The sequence below is a fragment of the Phodopus roborovskii genome, unplaced genomic scaffold (genome assembly GCF_943737965.1).
Source record: "Phodopus roborovskii unplaced genomic scaffold, PHOROB, whole genome shotgun sequence".
NCBI classification, from domain to species: Eukaryota; Metazoa; Chordata; class Mammalia; order Rodentia; family Cricetidae; genus Phodopus; species Phodopus roborovskii.
In genome coordinates this window covers 28218207-28228033 of record NW_026126434.1, presented here as the reverse complement: position 1 = coordinate 28228033, position 9827 = coordinate 28218207, and the positions used below count along the sequence as shown (strand labels likewise).

Below are 9827 nucleotides of genomic sequence, written 5' to 3'. Positions count from 1 at the left end.
GAAGCAAACAGGAATGGTAAAAAAAAAAAAAAAAAAAAAAAAAAAAGTCAACAAAGTGATTCCTAATGATAGATACTCTGCTATTCTCATAGATTGGTGCCTAGCCCAATTATCATTAGAGAAACTCCACCCAGCAACTGATGGGAAGATATGCAGAGACCGGAGCCAAACTTGGAAAATACTATGGATTAGGGAGAGGAAGGACTGTAGGAGGCAGAGGGGTCAAGGACATCACAAGAAAACCCACAGAATACTTAGCTAGCAAGGGTGACACCATGATCAAGCAAGTGGTTTTCCCAGGGCAAAGCTCACCCATGGCACTCGGAGTGTTGGAGTATACTGACCACTGTGAGTTTCCCAAATGCAGGGAAACTTGACTACATACTTTGTGGTAGTAGGGGACTGTATCCTATCTCTCCCCTTTAAAAAAAAAAAAAAAAATGAAAGAAAGAAGAGAAAACACACAGAGGGCTGAAGAGATGGCTTAGAGGTTAAGAGCACCCGAGGACCTAGGTTCAATTCCCAGCAACCACATGGTGGCTCACAACCATCTATAATGAGATCTGGTGCCCTCTTCTGGCATGTAGGCAGAACACACTGTAGACATAATGTATACATAATAATGAATAAATCTTTTAAAAAAAAAGTCAACAACCTCCAAGCAGTGGTGGAGCTCACCTTAAAAGAAAGGGAGAAAGAGAGAAAGAAAGAATGAAAGAAAGCCCACAGAACCAACCAACCTGGGCTCACAGGGGCTCACAGAGACTGAATCAACAATCAGGGAGCACTGTGCATATATGTTACAGTTGTGTAACAAAATCTTCATATGTGACTCCTAACGGTGAGAGCAGGAGTTATCTCTGCCTCTAATGCCTGCTTTTGGGATCCTTTGCTCCTACTGGATTGCCTCATCCAGCCTTAATAAAAGAGGAGGTGCCTACTTTCACTGCAACTTTATTTTACTTTATTTTTAAAATATTTATTTATTTATTTATTTAATGTACATTGGGATTTTGCCTGCATATATGTCTGTTATAAGGGTGTCAGAAACCATGGAACTTGAGTTACAGACAGCTGTGAGCTGCCACGTGGGTACTGGGAATTGAACCCGAGTCCTTTGGAAGAACAGCTAGTGCTTTTAACAGCTTGAGCCATCTCTCCAGCCCCCTTCTGCAACTTTATATATGTTGGTTGGTTAATAACCACGAGAGGACCATCTATATCTGAAGAGACAGTGGAGGAGGAGTGGATGGGAAGATAGTTGAGGGGAATTGGAAGTTAAATAAATATATATAAAACAATAGAATAATAAAAAATACAAAATAATAGAATTACTAAAATATTTATTTATAGTTTCAAGTCACTCAGGTCTATACAAGAAACCCTGTCTCAAAGAAAAATGTATTTTAAGTCCAGCAATGGGGTGGTGGCACACACCTTTAGTTCCAGTGGAAACATAGGGAGGCAGATTTCTCTGAGTTTGAGGTAAGCCTGCTACAGAATGGCCAGGACTACACAGAGAAACCCTATTTCGAAAAACAAACAAACAAATTCACAACATGCATTCCTCATCAAGCAATTCACATGCCTGTTATATATTGAGAACATACTAATAATTTGGATGGAGCTTCAGAGGAGTGGATGGGGGAATATGAGAAAAGTAAGGGTGAGGGGAAATTTGGCTGGAATAAACGTGTGTGTGTGTGTGTGTGTGTGTGTGTGTGTGTGTGTATGAAAAACTTGAATTTATAGTCTCAGGTCAGCAAGGCTATACAGAGAAACCCTTCCTCCAAAAACAAACAAAAGAAAGTATTTATGAATAAATAGAGTTGAAATTTAAAAAACAAAACAGAGCCAGGCAGTGCAGCTCATGCCTTTAGTCCAGTCCAAGCACCAGGGTAGCAGATCTCTGAGTTCGAGGCTAGCCTGGTCTACAGAGTGAGTTCCAGGACATCCATGAGCTACACAGAGAAACCCTGTCTCGAAAACCAAAGTAAAATAAAGGATGCATTTAAGGCGACCTGGTGGCCGGGATGTAGCAGAGCAGCTGAAGCCTGGAACCCAGGCAAGAAACCAAGGACTGGGTTCTTGGGGCCCCTGGTTGGAAATGAGTTAAGATGGCTGGTGTGGGCTTTCCAGTTCCTTCCCTTAGTTCCAGGATTTCAAATCCAATCTGGGGGAGCAGCGCCCCCTACGGGCAGCACCTTGGTGGCGCAGCTGACCTCTAGGGCTTTGGATGCAGCTGATGCAGACGTTCTTTCCCCCGCAAACAGTAACCTACATAAAGCTCAGTAGACGCCCTAGGCTTCACCTCTTCGCACATCGCCCTTCACACACCAAGAATAGCTTTTGCAAGCCTCGAGCGCGTCGCCTCTTCCCACCCACACAGAGACTCCTAGGAAGAGCCATCTGTGCCGCAAGGCCCCATTAAAGCTCCCCAGCGCAGGGGGTTGTGGTAGTGGGTAATGGGCAGCTTAGACGGTGCTTGATAGGCTCCCAGCACACGCTCTCACCCATGCACGCATGCCCCGCGCCGCACCTGGTGCGTGGGGTGAATGAAGCTCTGACTTCTCTGCACGGAGTCTGGTGGTCCCTTCCAATCAGGCAAGGCAGACAGGGTGGACTCCTCTGTAGGCGACCACACCTTTGGCCCTGCCCTCACCTGCCTGGTCTGACTGTCCTCCAGGACATCAGACTCTGTCCTCCAGGACATCAGACTCCGTGCCAAGGAGAGAAAAGCAGAGTCCAGGAAATGGCCCCAACTTATAGCCTGCTGGAACTTTTGTCTTGAGTCCTGGATTCTGTGAGGAGTGAGTGAGTGAGTGAGTAATGATTTCGTAAGCAGTCTCTATGGCCTGGATCTAGCCTGTAACTGTCTATGTAGACCAGGCTGGCCTTAAACTCACAGAGATCCATCTGCTTTCTGCCTCCCTAGTGCTGGGGTTAAAGGCTTTGCTAATGTGCCCAAATCTGCTTCATTTTGAGACAACTATTACATAGTCCATGCTGGCTGAAACTCATGATCCTCCAGCCTCTGCTTCCTGAATATGAGTATTGCAGGTACAAGACAACACTTGGCTTTAAATCTGACCATCTTATGACCAGTGAGGTAATTAGGTGGATAAAGGTTCTCTGGCTGCCAGTCCTGACACCAGGAAAACCAACTCCAGGTGTGTGTGTGTGTGTGTTGTGTTGTGTGTAGGGTGTGCTGGCCCACAGAGGTTATCTCTGTTAATTTCTTGATGACCTTTTTAAGGGACTGGAGAGATGCCTCACTGGTTAAGGGTATTTGCTGCTCTTCCAGAGGAGCCAAGTTCAGCTTCCAGCACCCAGCCAGCCTGCTCACAACTGCCTATAACTCCAGCTCCAGAGGATCTGATATACGTTTCTGGCATCCCAGTGTACCTGCTAGTTGTGACATCACAGTGTAGTGAACCTTGTCTTTTTCTGACTCAGATTGTCCTGTGGAAACAGATTGATTTATTTCCTTTTGTTGTTGTTGTTTTTGAGACAGGTTTTCTCTGCCTAACAGCCCTGGCTGTCGTGGCACTCACTTTGTAGACCAGGCTGGCTTCGAACTCTTAAAGATGTGTCTGCCTCTGTCTCCCAAGTGCTTGGGATTAAAGGTGTGTGCCACCACGCCCGGTTTATTTGTCTCACTGTGTAACCTCTGCTGTCCTTGTACTTGCTTTGTACACCAGGCTAGCTTCAAACTCAGCAGAGATCTGCCTGCTGCTGCTTGCTGGGATGAAAGGAATGTGCTACCACCAAATGCCAACACACATCATTTTTTTTTTTTTAAGATTCCAGTTTAGGCTTGTCAAACCCCATACCCCATGCAGGTGCCATCTCAGTTGCTTAGAACACCTGGCCCTTGGGTAATGAAGGCTACATCAGTGACATCACCAGAGGATGTGGGTGGACGAGGCCTCCCAGTCTCCCATTCCTACCTAGGCAGGCAGTTACCAGTGGATTCTAGGAGTGTCAGGTCTGGCAGCCAGGACTGTGGAAAGGAATTAGCTCTCAGCTGCCTCCTGCCCCATCACTCTCAGGCCTCCCAGGGCTGGCAGGACATATGGCCCTGCCAGGAGGAAGTCAAGCCTGGAGCTCTGCCAATGAGGCCAGATGGAGCATCAAGAAAGCACCTATCAGCTCACAGACAGCCCCACAAATAACACTGCTGGGTGGGCACAGCTCTAAAGCATTTCATAGCCCCAGAGCGCTGGGCTGGCCTATCTCTGTCTTTGACCTGAAAACACCCATCTCTCTAACATTACAGCACCTTGCTTCACCCAGGACACAGGCTGAGGACAGATGAATGAAAGGCAGATGGACTGACAGGTCAGGTCACTTTAAGTCATTCCAGAGCTGGGGTTGTGGCTCCGTTCGTTGTTAAGGTGTTTGCTTAGAGTGTGTAAGGTTCTGTGTTTGAAATCCCCAAAACCACAGTGCCCAATAAACTGAACATAAAACACACACCTGCAGCCCTAGCTTTGGAAGGGAGAGACAGGAGGATCAGAAATTCAGTCTAGTTGAGCGTGGTGGCACGTGCCTTTAAGCCCAACACTCAGGTAGCAGAGGCAGGAGGACCTCGGAGTTCTAGGTCAGCCTGGTCTACAGAGCAGGAGTTCCAGGACAGCCAAAGCTACACAGAGAACTCCTGTCTCAGAAAAACAAAAGAATCCAGTCTGTTTGCTACCTATGACATTTATAATAATAAAAAACAACAACTACTACTACAAAAAAAAAAAAACGGTAATGTAAACAACCCCACTGTGGTTCTTCTGGTCCCTGCTGACTGCACTCAGGGTGTGGTGCTGAGCCTAGGCAACTCCATGGGGCTAGGAAGAGCCGCCCCTGGAGCTTGTCAATGACTGGGAAAAGGGTGGTGTGTTCTGCTCTCCTGTCTCAGCTTTTTTTGTCTGAGCTGCTGCAGGGCAGGCCAGGCTGTTACCATATGGCTGTTCTACTTCCCCAGCCACAGAATTGGTTTTTTGTAAACTGGAGACAGGGCTCCCAGCCTCCTCCAGCTGTCCTCTCTATGCCTAACTCTATCCAGTCAAAGTGAAGATTTCACTCTTGTTTTTGTTTGTATTTTATTTATTTATTTACTGAAACAGGGTTTCACTGTGTAGTCCTGGCTGGTCTGGAACTCAATATGTAGATCAGGCTATTCCTTCCTCTGCTTCTTAAGTGCTGGGATTAAAGGTATGTGCAAAGATGTCCAGCTATTTTTATTTATTGGATAAGTCTCACTCTGTAGTTCAGATGTAGCTCAGACTGGCCTTGAATTATGGTGGTTCTGCCTCAGTTCTCAAGTGCTAGGACGCCAGGCATGCCTTGCTATGACTTTCTGCCTCTGGTCAAGTCTCACGTGCATCCCTTCCCTCTGTAAGGAAACTTCCATCTGAAAGGCCTGAAGTATCTGCTCCCATGGCAGCTCTGGAGGGGCAGTAGCATGAAGACACACAGGATGAGTGAAGCCTTTGGGTGCTGTGGAGGTCTGAGCATCACCCTACACTTACCTTCATGTCCATTCCCAGTTACTTCGTGTCGTTAAGTTTGACTGAACTAGGAAACATCTTTGATCTGATTTTCAACATGCAGCTTGAGTCTGGCATGGCAGCACAGCTCCCATCTTAGAATATTGGACTCTGAGGCAGGAGGATTTTGAGTTCCAGGCCAGGCTGGGCTACATCATAAGACTGTCTCATGCCTGCACTTGGGAGGCAGAGGCAGGAGGATCTCTGTGAGTTCAAGGCCAGCCTGGTCTACAGAGTGAGTTCCAGGACAGGCAGAGCTACTCAGAGAAATCCTGTCTTGAAAAACCAAGAAAAAAGAGACACACATGCACACATAAACACATTAATATACACACATGCATGCACACATTTGAGAATGCATGCGTGTACTCATGTGCACACACATACACAAGCACTTGAACACACACATGGGTAGCACTCACGCATGCTCACGCGCACACACGCACACACATCAGGTAGCTTTGTGAAATGGCAGTAGGAGGTGGAAGTGGCAGGGTGAAGGGGCTCTCGGGCAGCTTCTGGTACACAGCGAGTCATTCCGGACTGCATGAGACTCTTTCATCCATCCAAGTGATAACCAGGCTCACTGGCTCAGCCTCTGAGGTCAGATGAGCTCACGATGGTGTGATCACAGACTCAAGAACTCTTAAAACTGCAATGGAAAATTAGCACTGGATGGTGGTGGGACTCACCCTTGGCAGAAGACACCAACCACTCCTTTCCAGCTTGGCTCCAGCTTGGCTTCCAACCTGCACTCCGGAACAGAGAGTGAGCCTGGCCTTCAGAAGCAGAGGGTTCTACAGGGAGAGCTGAGCTGTCTCCACTCCTGACTGTGGGGGCCTAGTGCACCAGCCTCACCCAGTCCTTGGATAGCCAAGCTGCTGCTGGCTTTGGTTGTTTTCCTGAGGCCATTTTTATATTGTATTGATGGTATCCTCAGGACATCCAGTGACCTCCCTTACAAAGAAGAGCCCATCATTCACTTGTTTTGCTTTTGAGACAGAGTCTGGCTGTGTAGCCTTGGCTAGACTGAATTGTATGTAGCTGGTTGTTTTTCACTCTTTGATTCTTTTGGGGGACCCACCACCCAGATGCCAAATAAATAACAATAACGCGAAGTCTTACTCTTTCTTACAAATGCCCAGCCTTATCTTGGCTTGTTTCTAGCCAGCTTTTTTTAACTTAAATTATCCCATCTATCTTTGCCTCTGGGCTTTTATCTTTCTCTACTCTGTATACTTTTCTTTACTTCTTACTCTGCGTCTTGCTGTGTAACTGGGTGGCTGGTCCCTGATGTCCTCTGCCTTTTCTTGCTCCTCAATCTTCTCTTCCCAGATTTCTTGCTTCTACTTATTCTCTTTGCCTGCCAGCCCCAACTGTCCTCTTTCCTGTTTAGATATTAGCCTTTCAGCTCTTTATTAAACTAATCAGGTGTTTTAGACAGGCAAAGTAACACAGCTTCACAGAGTGAGACAAATGCAACATAAAAGAATGCCAACACATCTTTGCATCTTAAACAAATGTTCTACAGCAACAACATCTTCAACTAATATTCTACAACAGTGAACTAACTGGCTTTCTACACCAGGCTGGCCTCAGACTCATAGAGATCCACTGCTCTGCCTCCCAAGTGCTGGGATCAAAGGGCTAAGCCACTACACTAGCTCGTTTTATTTTGTTTTTTAAATTTATTTTATGTGTATTGGTGTGAAGGTGTCAGATCCCAGGAACTGGAGTTACAGTTTTCAGCAGCCATGTGGGTACTGAGAACTGAACCCAGGTCCTCTGGAAGAGCAGCTGGTGCTCTTAACCACTGAGCCACCTCTCCAGCTCCACTCTGTTTTTTGAGACAAGATCACATCCTAGGTTATACATGGTACATAGACATACATGCAGGCAGGACACCCACACACATAAAATAAAACAATGTCCCCCTAAGACCAGCACCTGGGGAGACAGAGATGGCTCAGTCAGTAAGGAGCTAACTAATTGTGTGAGCCAGAGGGCCTGAATTTGGATTCCCCACACCCAGGTAAAACTTGCAGATGTGGTGGCAACATACATGTAATCCCTGTGCTGAGGGGACAGAGACAGAAGGAGCCCTAGATGTCACTGGCCAACCAAGTTAGCCCAATTAGTGAGTTCCAAGTGAGAGTCTCTGTCACAGAAAATAAAGTGGAAAGTGATTGAGAAAGATACTCTGATGCAAACCTCTGGCCTCCCACATACCACTACATGTACATGTACTCATATGCACACACATACATACACACACACACGGACACACACTATGTACACACACATATACACACATATGTACACACACACACACACACACACACACACCAAAAGACCAAAAAGCATAAAAGTAGGGAGCACAGGCTAGAAGGCTCCCAAGAGCCCTGGGCAGTGTCTCTGCACAGATTCCCCTTTCCTTCCAACAGGGTTGGATTTGGAGAAAGAAGCAGGTGACAGCTGGGATCAGAGAGTGACTGCATTCTACAATTCAGAATCTGCCTAGAGATCCATGGGTGTTCCCAGCCCTGTGGGTGTTCCCAGCCCTGTAGCCAAGAGCAAGACTGTTGGGGCACAAGATGCAAACTTTGGAGCTCTGGCCTTGGGTTCCACATCAGCGCAGTCCATTTCCTTATCAAAAGTATGTGGGTTCCAACGTCCTACCGTGGCGTGGACCACAGGGCAACTATTGCTGCTTGGCAAAGTTTCAGCATTTCCACATTGCAGACCACACTTCTCCAGCACCTTTTAACTTTTGTTTTTAATGATTTTCACTATTAATACTTTACCTTTGGGAAATTTTGTGTAGGCTTTGGGAAAAGATGAAAATGTGTACATTGCTAGCCTCTCTGGACAAAATAATTCTTTGGGGGAAAAAATCCCCACCTCCTCAGAACCAGGAATTCTACTGTGCCCTCCTAACAAGAACAGGAATTTTAGAGGTTTACTAGACACACCTGATCCCAAGGATAAAATACCTACAATTCAGATGCAGAGCCTGAGGCTATTAAAGGCAAGAGTTCAGTTAATAAATACAGAGAAGAGGGATGGATAGTGGCTTGGTGGTTAAGAGCACTAACTGCTCTTCCAGAGGTTCTAAGTCAATCTCCAGCAACCACATGGTGGCTCACAACCATCTGTAATGAGACCTTGTGTCCAGCAGGGAGAACACTATATACATAGTAAGTAAATGAACCTTAATAAATAAACACAGAGAAATCAGAATGGTCAGATATAATGGGAAAACAATAAGACATCAGGATCTTCCCTTTTGGGAACATTATGAGGGAAACAGGGAAACAGCCATATAGTAAGAACTTGTAGTATAGTGGCTGCCAGAAGTCCTATTCCCAAGGTCAGGCATTGGTGTAAGGGTCTCCATTCCCTCTTGCTAAAGCAGCCTTCTCCTTATTTCTGGCTAGCAGAACTTCTGCCCCTTTTGTTAGTATATGACTGGTGCCCATCATCAAGGTCAGTGCTAGATTCTTCAGCCCCTCCTTTCCCCAGCTCACATGCCCCTTTCCCCTTTCTCCTATTTAATCCTGTGTGCAATTGCAGAATATAAAAGCTGTGTTCTTGGGGCTGGAGAGATGGCTCAGAAGTTAAGAGCCCTGGCTGCTCTTCTAGAGGTCCTGAGTTCAATTGCCAGCAACCACATGGTGGCTCCCAACCATCTTATAATGAGATCTGGTGCCCCCTTCTGGCATGCAGGCAATGCAGGTAGAACACTGTACAAATAATAAATAAATAAAATATTTTTTTAAAGCTGCTTTTGTTTTGTTTTGTTTTTTAGTGAACACTGCTGGCAGCCATCACAATTCACCCTCAGATCATGCCATCTCCTCCTCCCTACCCCACTCCACACACCCTCTTTGGGACCTGGGCACATACCCCCCATCCCCACTCCCACCCCCACCACCTCATCTCTACCAAAGCATGTCTCTAGCACTATCTGGTGTGTAATGGCTAATCCTCCCCCCCATCAGAAACAAGATTTCTCTGTGTAGCTCTAGCTGTCCTGGAACTCACTCTGTAGACCAGGTTGGCCAAACAGAGATCTGCCTGCCTCTGCCTCCTGCGTGTTGGCATTAAAAATGTGTGCCGCCACCACCAAGCAAGACCATTTCAAATAAGGAAAACAACACGTGGCAGAGGCTAGAGACGCAGCTCCGTGACTGGGGGGGGTAAGGCACTGGCCCAGCCTGCAGAAGTGGGGGGAGGTAGATGTAGCTGTAATCCCTGCACTCCAGAGATGGAGCAGGAGGGTCA

General features: G+C 46.7%; 1 pseudogene; it reads left to right on the top strand.

Annotated features, from left to right (window-relative positions):
- The first annotated feature begins 250 nt into the window (after nucleotides 1-250).
- LOC127224445 (uncharacterized) lies at nucleotides 251-423 on the top strand (annotated as a pseudogene).
- Nucleotides 424-9827: the final 9404 nt, after the last annotated feature.